General features: G+C 37.7%; 1 pseudogene; it reads right to left on the bottom strand.

Annotated features, from left to right (window-relative positions):
- LOC113915962 overlaps positions 1 to 12,431 on the bottom strand; it is a 31,219-nt pseudogene extending 18,788 nt beyond the window's left edge.

Genomic DNA, 12,431 nt, shown 5'->3' with positions numbered 1-12,431 from the left:
GGGGGATGGAGTAACTAGGTGATGGAAATCAAGGAAGGTATGCGATGTAATGAGCACTGGGTATTATATAAGACTAATGAATCACTCACCTCCACCTCTGAAACCAATAATACATTATATGTTAATTAATTGAATTTAAATAAATAATTAAAATTTTAAAAATTTTGGTAGAATTCACTTGTGGAGCCATTTGGTCTCAGATTATTTTGTTGGGAGGTTTTTTTTTTAATTACTGATTCAATTTCATTACTAGTAATCAGTCAGTTCTATTACTTCCTGATTCAGTCTCAGAAGATTGAATGTTTCTAAGAGTTTATCAATTTCTTCTAGATTGTCCAATTTGTTGGCATATAATTTTTTGTAGTAGTCTCCTAATCCTTTGTATGTGGTGTCAGTTGTAACTTTCATTTATTTTATTTTTTAAAAGATTTTATTTATTTGCTTGTTTATTTATTTATTTATTTTAATGATAGCATGACACACTGATACTTTATTTTTTTTCCAAGATTTTATTTATTCATTTGAGACACAGAGATACAGAGAGAGAGAGAGAGAACATGAGCAGGGGGAGAGGCAGAGGGAGAGGGAGAAGGAGGCTCCGGGCCGAGCAGAGAGCCCGACATGGGGCTTGATCCCAGAAACTGGGATCATGACCTGAGCCAAAGGCAGACACTTAACCATCTGAGCCACCCAGGCGCCCCATATTTATTTTAGAGAGAGAGATCACAAGCGAGGGGAGGGTAGAGGGGGAGAGAGAGGGAGTTTTAAGAAGGGAAGTTTATAGTAATACAGACCTACCTCAAGAAATAAGAAAAATTTCAAATAAGCAATCTAACCTAAAGGATCTGGAAAAAGAATGACAAACAAAGCCCAAAGTTGGTAGAAGGAAGGAAATAATAAAAACCAGTGCCCAGTGTGGGACTTGATCCCCTCCCTCCTCTGTGCCTGTGATATTCCTCCCACTTGCGGGTTGCCACACCATGGGTTTGGTTGGCAACAGCCTCTCTGCCTCTCCTACCCTTCTTGATGTAGTCTTCTCTTTATGTCTTTAGCTGGGATAGTCTGTTCTGCCAGTCTTCAGGTCATTTTTAGAGTTGCATTACACGTAGTTGTTGCCTTGGTGTGTATGTGGGAGGATGTGAATTCAGGATCCTCCTACTCTGCCATTTCCCTGGCTCTCTTCCTAATCTATTCTGAAAAGGACATCAGTTATATTGGATTAGGGCCCACCCTAATGACTCGATTTCAACTTAACTCTTCAAAGTCCCTGTCTCCAAATAAAGTCACATTCTGAGGCACTGAGGGTTAGGACTTCAAAATATGACTTTGTGTGTCGGGGGGGGTACAAAATTCAGCTCAAAACACCATGGCAGGACTAATACTGCATCTCTGCCTGCTCCTCTCTGCATACACTTATGTTGTGATCTAAGCCTTTGGCTACATGCCCTTCCCCTGACAAGACTCAGAGCTCCATTTGGACAGTAGCAATGTGTCACTCACCTCTGAGTCCCCAGACACGGAACCATGAACCACTGGTTTCCAGAAGTTATTCAAAAGCTTGAACACACTCTAAATTTGGGGGGAAACAGCTCATTAACAAAACAAGTTTTTCCTAGAGAGAAACAGATGGCTAAGGACAAATTCCAGCCCACTGATATATTTTGTTTGGCCACATTGATGTTGTTTTATGAAATCAAGAGATTTTATTTTTAAAAAATGTGGAGTTTTCACTTCTTTGAAAAATGTAGAGATTTGGCAACTCAAGGCTTTGTTCCTGTGTAGCAATAGTCAGCTTGGACATATTAGTAGCTGCCACCTTTATTTCTTTTTCTAATTTTTATTATGAATATCATTTACTGTGAATTCTCATGTACTTGTTATATAACTAGCAATTATTAAAATGTTTCCAATCTCATTTCACCTATCCCTCTCCATTATTTTGCTTTTTGTTTAAATATTTTTAAAGCAAATCCCAGATATTTTAGTATGCCTTTGGCACTATGCCATTGTTACATCTTTAAAAATAAGCAATATTTCCTTAATAGCATCTAATATACAGTATATACTCATATTTTCTTATCTCAAAATTGCTTTTTTATAATTAGTTGTTCCAATCAAGATTCAAAATTACTAATCACCTTTGAATGCTATGTCTCTTAAAACCCTTTTAAAATATCATTTAATTGATAAAACTGGATCAAGAATTTAAAATTTGGCTGGTTGTTTCCTCATGGCATCATTTAATTTGTTCTTCTAGCTTTCATACTTCCTATAAACTGTAGTTTGACTCAAGGCAACACTGTTCAATGTTACTTTCTACAGGGATGCAAATTTTTTATGTCTATGCTGTCCAATAGAGTTTTCATGACTGTACGTAATGAGTAGGCCCTTGAAATAACTGAGGAACTGAATTTTCCAGTCTGCCTTCTAGTTATCTACAGCTATGAGCTGGGTTTTAGTGGGAAGGGACTTCTGGATCTTGCCCCTAAAGGCAGATAGTTAGCTTTCACTCTTCCTTCTTCAGACTTCAGACTTCTGCCTGACATGTGAATGTAATGATGACTGTGAAACACCATAAGCCTGCAAGCAATATTCTAGAGATGACAGAGCAATTAGAATGAATCTGGATCCTCAATACCATTGCAACCCCAGACTGTTGATGTTTAAACTATTATGGGAGACTTAAACTTCTATCTTACTTAAGCCACGGTTAATTTGGATCTTACTACAAAGCAAACAGATCACTCACTAATACATATCCCATTTAACTCATCACACAAAGCCATGGGGTACAAAAAGGCTCTTAATGACCATATACATACGAGTACTGTTTCTGTGGATGTCAGTTATCCATTTTCCTCAACCTGCTGGGTGCATATTCAATTATCTAACAGGCAAAAACTACTTGTCTATTAGAGAATTATCTAGTACCAATAGTTTTTACAGGGACGGCATATGCGTGGACTCAATAAGGGATCTTCCCTCACAGAGGCCAACCCTGCTACTGTTGACTACCTAATTTTCTAGCAGGGTAGCAACCCCTGGCACCAGGATGGTACCATTCCTCTAGGGTCCTGAGAGCTAGTTACCTGTTGTCAGGCTGATTTTATTTGATTCCTTTCATCATGTAGACTATAACAAGAAAAAATGCTTAAATGTGCATTTGAATAGGCTTCCCCTATCCATCATTCCTCTGCCAGTATTAACATCTGTTCACTTATTGAACATCCCATACCAACATGCTTTCTTAGTCAATATCGCCTCTAAACAAAAATTTATTTAATGGCAAAAAAATGTCAAGCAGTAGTATAATGCTCCTGCTATTCCTATCATGTACTCTGGCTATAAAGAACAAACAGTAGAATGGATAAAAGAGGGAAATCATTAACACCAAGCTAAAGCTGCATGACCACTTATGAAAATGAGAACAAGGCCTGTACTGTATTTTCTTGGGTGGGCAAATGGCCATCAGAATAACTACTTTGTCCAGCCTCCCTTCCAACTGTCTATGACTATGAACTAAGGGTTAGTGGAAAGAAGGAAGTGAGGGACTCAACTTCTGGCTCTTGCCTCTAAAGGGAAGGTAATAGCTTTCACTTCTTCTTCAGACTTCAGGCTTCTGCCTGGCATCCGAAAGTAGTGCCAGAAGATTAAATAATTGCCCCTTCCCCTTATTCTTTTTAAGAATTAGCATAATTTAAACAGAATCTTTAATCTCTTTCCTCTTTTCCCTGTTGCTGTTTATAGCAGCAGTGTTCAAACTTCTTTGCCGTAATTCTTCAAAAGAATATTTAAAAAACATTGTTGCATGATTTTAAGTAACCTAAAATTTTTCAGCATAAGTTTAAGTGGTTATAATTCGTGACATATTATATATATTCACATTTCAAAAAAATAAGATGCATTATTCTTTTAAATAAATTCAATAGAAACTTTACAGTATAGCAATTTGAAAGCTACTAGCATCCATTAAAAAATATATGAACAATTTCCCTTTTTAATTCCCGTGTAGTTAACATACAGTATTATATTAGCTTCAAGTGTACAATATAGTAATTCAACAATTCCATACACTTTTCAGTGCTCATGATGATAACCATACTCTTAATTCCCTTCACCTATTTCACCCATCCCCCCTCCCCACTTCCCCTCTGGTAACCAGCAGTTTTGAACAAGTTCTTTTTTTAAAGATTTTATTTATTTATTTGACAGAAAGAGAGAGAGAGAAAGCACAAGCAGGGGGAGTGGCAGGCAGAGGCAGAGGGAGAACAGGCTCCCCGCAGAGCAGGGGGAGTCTGATGTGGGACTTGATCCCAGGATCCTGGGATCATGACCTGAGCCAAAGGCAGTTGCTTAACAAACTGAGCCATCCAGGCACCCGAACAAGTTCTTTTTTAACAGTCAAAAGTTGTATGTCATGTGTTTTCTCCTTGAATTTATATTTGCAGTCTACTCCCCTCCCAAAATTTTATCCTCATGTATTGTATTTTTACACTTAAGTGTCTTATATTGACCGTTCTTTCCTACTCTGTCACAAAAATACGCATATACACTGAAATTAATGTTTTTAGAATCTCTGGAACACAAGACTCTAAGGTTAAAAAAATGTCTCCTACGTTAAATCAACCTTACAATTATTATGTAAACACAAATGATCAAAACATACATACAAAAAAATTTTTGATGAAAAATAATCAATATGGGGCACTGGGTAGCTCAGTCGTTAAGTGTCTGCCTTCGGCTCAGGTCATGATTCCAGGGTCCTGGGATCGAGCCCCGCATCGGACTCCCTGCTCCATGGGAAGCCTGTTTCTCCCTCTCCCACTCCCCTGCTTGTGTTCCTGCTCTCTCTCTCTGTGTGTCAAATAAATAAAATCTCAAAAAAAAGAAAAAGAAAAAGAATCAATATAAAAAGATTTATTAGATATTCATCTCTTACTGAATTAGACAGAGCTTATAAACTATACAGCTATGGATTTATGGATGAAAAATACTCAGTAGAATGAGACAGGATACAACATCAATTATATTCTAATTTTTAAATCTACAGATTTTATTTCTGAGAAGTGCTATTCCTATATATATATATAGAGAGAGAGAGAGAGAAAGAGAGAGAGAGAGAAATTTCATTTCCCTTTTTTTTTTCCCCCAAGCAATCTCCACCCCCCAACTTGGGGCTCGAGCTCCTGACCTTGAGATCACGAGTTGCATGTTCCACCAACTGAGCCAGCCAGGCATCCCACATGCAATTGCATTTAATGTCTGAAAACGATAGTTGGTAATTGTGCCTTTGACAGAATTAGAACAGCAAATCATCATTTGCAAAAAAGGAACCAATCTTAGTTGAATAAAATATTTAATTTGGGACATTACATCCTGACTCCATTTGGATAACACTCATCATAATTGTGGTTTCTAAGAGTACAGTTTAATCTATTTTGTGCAAATTAACAAAATAAAAGAAAAATGTTGGGTTACTAGTAAAGCAGATCTAAAGAAAGCATTTCAGTGAATTCATTAATTCAAAAATTAAAAACATATTCCTGTTAATATATATCTAATTAGTACCTTTTAGGAATAAATAAATGAGCAGAGAATTAGTTAATGAGTGACAGCCAGCAGTAGATTTCAAGTAAAATTAAATAAAGATTTAGAGTAAGCAATACTTTTTTTTTTTAAATATTTTTTTTATTTACTTGAGAGAGAGAGAGAGAACCCGGGCGCACAAGAATGAGCGGGGGGGAGGGGCAGAGGAAGAGGGACAAGCAGACTCCCTACTAAGCACAGAGCCCAGAAGGGGTAAGAGCATGATCCCAGGACCCTGAGATCATGACCTGAGCTGAAGTCAGAAACTTAATTGACTGAGCCACCCAGGCGCCCCTAGAGTAAGCAATACTCTTGTTAAAGTTAATGAAAATGATTCTTTTTAGCAATCTAAATAAGCGTTTAACAAAAGATAAATTTTTCCAGCTAATTCATGGGTTGTAGAATATATAAGGATATTTTCACAGAACTAGAGGAATAAGCATGCTCTAGGAAATCCTTGGCTTACAGGTGTATGTTTCCTATGGCATTTCCTCTAGATGAATGAAGGGACACAAATTTGTATCATCTTCTATTGGAAAGGGATGGCTGCAATTGTGTGTGGGAGAATTGCAACACGCAGAGATAGGAAAACTTCAGATGTATGAAATGGGTTGGTGGGCATAGTGGAGAAGACAGTTTTCAAAGTACTGTTCAGCCAGCAATACTTTATGTTTCTTTGGAAACTTCCCTTGATACACAAGGTGGACCATTCATCAGTCATATCTATAATACATAAAATTGTCCCCCAGAATTGATCATCAGTTCTGGGATTGATACCCAGCCTAAGCTGAGCCAATCAAATATTCCAAGGAATTTGAAATTTTGGACTAAGAGTCACCCAGAACATAATCTGTTAGACCTAAGTCACTTAATGGCAGAATTCTATTTTTTTATTCCATTGAGTAATTTTATTTGTTTTTAAAGATTTTATTTACTTATTTGTCGAGAGAGAGAGAGAGAGAGAGAGAGAGCACAAGCAGGGAGAGTGGCAGGCAGAGGGAGAAGCAGGCTCCCCGCTGAGCAGGGAACCTGACGTGGGGCTTGATCCCAGGACCTCAGGATCGTGACCGGAGCTGAAGGCAGACGCTTAACTGACATACAATGTTCTATTAGTTTCAGGTGTACAACACAGTGATTACAAAAGTCTACATATTATGCAATGCTCACCACATTAAGAGTAGTTAACCATTTGTCACCACACAGTTATTTCAGTATTATTGACTATATTGCCTACGCTATACTTTTCATTCCTTATTTATTTTATAACTGGAAGTTTGTCCCTCTTAATACCCTTCACCCATTTTGTTCTCCCTCTCTCCCCTACAGCACTCACCAGTTTGTTCTCTGTATTTGAGTCTGTTTCTTTTTTTTTTTTTTAGGATTTTATTTATTTATTTGAGAGACAGAGCACGAGAGGGAAGAGGGTCAGAGGGAGAAGCAGACTCGCCGCTGAGCAGGGAGCTCGATGCCGGACTCGATCCCGGGACTCCAGGATCATGACCTGAGCCGAAGGCAGTTGCCCAATCAACTGAGCCACCCAGGCGCCCAAGTCTGTTTCTGTTTTTTTACTTGTTCATTTGTTTTTCAGATTTCACATATAAGTGAAATCATGTGGTATTTGTCTTTCTCTGTGTGACTTATTTCACTTAGAGTAATATACTCGAAGTCCATCCACGTTGTTGCAATTGAAAGATTTCATTCTTTTTTATGGCTGAGTAATATTTCATTGTATACACATACCACATCTTTATCCATTGATCTATCAATGGACACTTACGTTGTTTCCAAATCTTTTGGATCTGGCTATTATAAATAATGTGTCAATAAACAAATGAGTGCCTACATCCTTTTGAATTAGTGTTTTGTTTTCTTTCAGTAAATACCCAGCAGTGAAATTACTTGGCTATGTGGTATTTCTTTTTTTTTTTTTTTTTTTTTTTTTTTTTTTTTTAAAGATTTTATTTATTTATTTGAGAGAGAGAGAGAACGAGAGATAGAAAGCACGAGAGGGAAGAGGGTCAGAGGGAGAAGCAGACTCCCTGCTGAGCAGGAAGCCCGATGTGGGACTCGATCCCGGGACTCCAGGATCATGACCTGAGCCGAAGGCAGTCGCTTAACCAACTGAGCCACCCAGGTGCCCCTATGTGGTATTTCTTTTTAACTTTTTGAGGAAATTCCACACTGTTTTCCACAGTGGCTGCACCAATTTATATTCCCACTAACAGTGCACAAGTGTTCCTTTTTCTCCACATCCTTGCCAACACTGTTAGTCCTTGTCTTTTTTATATTAGCCATTCTGACTGGTGTGAGGTAATATCTCATTGTGGTTTGAATTGCATTTCCCTGATGATTAGTGATCAGCATTTTTTCATGTGTCTGTTCACCCTGTGTATGTCTTCTTTGGAAAAATGACTATTCAGGCCCTCTGCCCATTTTTTTAACCAGATTTTTCATGTTAATGATGTTGTATCAGTTCTTTATATAGTTTGGATATTAACCCCTTATTGGATATGTCATCTGCAAATATCCTCTCCCATTCAGTAAGTTGCCTTTTCATTTTGTTTATTTCTGAATAATTTTAATTCTTTTCTGAGTTCTATCACCTCAAATAAAATTTATTTGTTCTTTCATTTGTTATATTATTTTCTTTGTGTTGATTTGAGATATTAGATTATCATTTTTAATCTGCTTTCTGAGAATGTCTTTTGGGCAAGTTTTCATCATCTATAGGTATATTCTCTGTTTCCTGAACTTTTTTTTAAGATTTTATTTATTTATTTGACAGAGAGATAGAAGAGCACAAGGCAGAGGGAGAGGGAGAAGCAGGCTCTGCACTGAGCAAGTAGCCCGATGCAGGACTCGATCCCAGGACCCCGGGATCATGACCTGAGCCGAAGGCAGACGCTTAACCATCTGAGCCACCCAGGTGCCCTCTTTCCTGAACTTTGACGGAACTTAATCTCCATCTTTTCTGTTTCTCAATTTTTATGTTAGTTTTCTTAAGCTTTAAAAAATGATGTTGTTTTGGATAACTCTTTAGAGTGAAACTTTGATAAGATAGATGAAACCTTAATAAGTTTATATTAGAACATAATTCTAGAGTTCTCTTGTTTCAAGGTTTTTCTTTTTTAAGAAATTTTATTTATTTATTTATGAGAAAGAGAGAGCAAGCATGTGAGCAGAGGGGAGGAGTAGAGGGAGAGGGAAAAGCAGGCTGAGCAGGGAGCTCGATGTGGGGCTCGATCCCAGGACTGGGATCATGACCTGAGTCAAAAGCAGACACCTATTGACTGAGCCACCCAGGTGCCCCTCAATGTTTTTTCTAATGAAAAATTGGCAAGAAAATGGCAAGCCTACATTTTGAAATTTGTTCCTTCCTACCCCCATCCCACTATTAAGCTGGATGTTCTTTTTCTTTGGCCTTTGCTGTGTCCTGCTAAATTTGGATTCTATCCCCAGATGTTTCTCCTCTTTGAGGAGTTTTGTCCCTGAAGGGAGCTTTACTTAGAGAACATATATGGACCATATCATTCCAGCCTTTTCAGATTTTCCTGCAACCCTTTGCATTCCCCCCACAGAGAGATATGTAATATTGATTCTATCAAGGAAAGAAGAAAGATTAAACATGTAAATCTGAGTTATAAAAAAAGGAAGAAAAATTTTCTGAGGAAAGTCCTTTTGTGGCTATTACAACAGCTGTCTAATAAAAATAATTAAGAAAATAAGAGAAATTCCCCAAAGTTTCATGTAGAAAGCACCGTACTGGTTAACATTTCTCTTATAAGTAACAGGAACCATTTCTAACCAGCTGAAATTTTAAAACGATAATTTATCATAAAAAGCAGAGCTTATTCAAATGGCTCAAGGGTAGAACGCAGCCAGGCCAGGAAGGTGCGCTACCCCCTCACCCCCCCTTCAAAGCTGCTTCAATCTCTGTATCTTCTTCTTTCCTCCTCTCTTACTACACACTGGTTTGGCCTACTTCCTGGTTCATAAGGTGGAAAGTATCCATTGATATCTGAGTTTCCATTTCCTCTGTTCCGAAAATGAAGCAAAATAAGCCTAGAATTTCTAGTCTACATTCCAAATGCCCTCAGAGGGACTGTGATTGGCCCAGCTTTGATTCAGGTGCTCTGAGTGCATGACGAGGGCCAAGAGAGTGGAGGCAAGTTGTGAGAACAGGGGTGTTCCCACCGTGATCGAATGCTGGCATGGATAGAGCCTGAGGATGAGAAAGAAGAGGGGCAGTGCAAGTGGAAAGAAGAGTCAGGTCTTGGAAAATAGGGAGCCAAACAGACAAAGCGGGTATGAAATCCATACTTTTACTTCCATCAACATTAGACATGGGTATTTTACACGTGACATCTACTTATGAAGAATCAGGAGTAAGAAAAACTGGTTCAAAAACTAGAAGAATGAATAAGAACTAGGAGATCTTTTCTACCTCATCTTCAACATTATTTTCTGAAACAAAATCAAGATTGTGAGACATACAATTGCTGCCTGGGAGATTAGAAGCAATAAAAACAACATAAAACAAAAACCCAAACTGAATTCTGAGTTTTAAAAAGGATATGTTTGCTGAGCACTGTTCTGTTACTTTTTTCAGAAGCAAATTTAGATTCTCCAGTAAACTGAAAATGTGAGTAGTATAGAGCTTCTGAAATATTTTGTTTAAATGGACATGGAGAGGTTAGCTACTGAACTTAATATAAGCAAAACAGACCAAGTAAAATACATATTTTGGAAGCAAATACTTTACAAACTAAGCTACAAGCTCCACTTGAGAAAGATCAGCTATTTGAAATAGCTTTGGTTAGTGAATAGTGAGAAAGTTTGAATCCCCAAAAGATTCATTTTCAGAAGAATACAAGTTGCAGATCCTAGAAAATATTTACTGTCAGCTGTCACTGAGTTTTTTTATTTATTATTTTACTAGTTTTTCATTTTTAAGATGAACAGAACAATAAATCCTCTCAGCCTTTGGAGAGCAAATATTTTTAAGATAAATAACTCAATTCTTCCATCATACTCTTGATAAAATCTTCTTAGGAAAGATGCATATTACTCATAAATATCTATGGTACATAATTTTTTAAACAAATTTGAAGTTTAGAATATATGCATGAACAGTTATACCTGAGGTGGGCTTCTGTCACAGGAGAAGCCCTCCAGAGAATGAATTGTGTTTTCTCATTTTTGGTGAGGAAAGTCAGCATTGCTTCAACCTTTTCAAACACAAAGAACCTTCCTGCAAATGTACTGTGATGGTAAGGGATATTGGTAATGGGGAAGTCTGTGCACCTGTGAGGGGAGGGAGTCTATGGTAAGTCTCTGTACTTTCCTTTCAATTTTGCTGTGAATCTTTAGAAAATCTTTAGAAAAAAAATATTCCTGATCGTTAGAATATCATTTGAGTTTCTCTCTTAGATATGTAAGTATCTAGTGTAACTGACTGGTTGACTAAATTGTGAAGAAGAGGCCAATGTCCAGTAGGTCCACCAAGAATAACATCCCAATTTGCATCTGTACACATGAGCAATGACAATTAAGCCATGCCTGCTGCCTGGCTAATCACAGCCATAAGACACTAGGAATTGTTAAATGCATCTCAGGTTCAGAGATGTTAAAATGTTAAATTTAAAAAAAGTGCGGCTCAGAAGCAATATAATTATTTCAGATGCCTCTCTGATGAGAGAGGTCATTTGAGTTGAAAGAACTGAGCCATGCAAAAATCTGGGAGAAAAACATTCTAGGCAGAGGGAACAGCAAGTGCGAATGTCCAGAGGTAGGATGAACTTGGTGTGTGTGTGTGTGTGTGTGTGTGTGTGTGTGTGTGTGTGTGTGTGTTTATTTCAAGTTTATATTTAAATTCTAATTAGTTAACATATATGGTAAAATTGGTTTCAGGTGTAAAATTTAATGATTTGTCACTTACATAAAACACCCAATGCTCATCAAAAGTGCTCTCCGATATACCCGTCACCCATTTAGCCCATCCCCCACCCATCTTCCTCCATCAGTCTTCAGTTTGTCCTCTAGAGTTAAGAGTCTTTTATGGTTTGCTTCTCTCTCTCTCTCTCTCTCTCTTTTTTCCCCCTTTCCCTAGGTTCATCTGTTTTATTTCTTAAATTCCACATATGAGCGAAATCATATGGTATTTGTCTTTCTCTGACTGACTTACTTCGCTTGGCATAATACACTCTAGCTCCATCCATATCGTTGCAAATGGCAAGATTCCATTCTTTTTGATGGCTAAGTAATACTCCTGTGTGTGTGTGTGTGTGTGTGTGTGTGTGTGTGTGTGTGTGTGTGTGTGTACACATATTTTTTATCCATTCATCAGTTGATGGACATTTGGGCTCTTTCCATAATTTGGCTATTGTTGATAATGCTCCTATAAACATAGGGGTGCATGTATCATTTTTGCCTCCTTTGGGGAATTTGATGTGTTTAACAGAAGAAAAGAAAGCCAGCATAACAGATAAAATGAGCCATTAATGGGGAGGGTAGAAGGCAGATGAAACAAAGTACTGAGTCCACTTTCGAGGCTGGTTTCAAACACGGCAAAATGAAATGCTGTCCAAGGGTGAAGACCATATACCGGTTATGTGTCTATGTGCAATTATTATTTTATTTGTCCTACATCTAAATATTGCTGACACAGCTACTTAACCAATGACCTTAACTAAAGCTGAATGTCACTGGATATTTTTAAGATTATTAAATAACTAGGCTCTACAAAAGTCTCAGGAAGGCCCAAGCAGCTTGAGACTGAGACCGCTTACTCTTTGTATTTTGCTAGATGAATACCATTTAGAATCATCATTGCGATAGAGCTTCAT

The sequence above is a fragment of the Zalophus californianus genome, chromosome 1 (assembly GCF_009762305.2).
Source record: "Zalophus californianus isolate mZalCal1 chromosome 1, mZalCal1.pri.v2, whole genome shotgun sequence".
Taxonomy (NCBI): domain Eukaryota; kingdom Metazoa; phylum Chordata; class Mammalia; order Carnivora; family Otariidae; genus Zalophus; species Zalophus californianus.
This window is presented reverse-complemented; position numbering and strand designations above follow the sequence as displayed.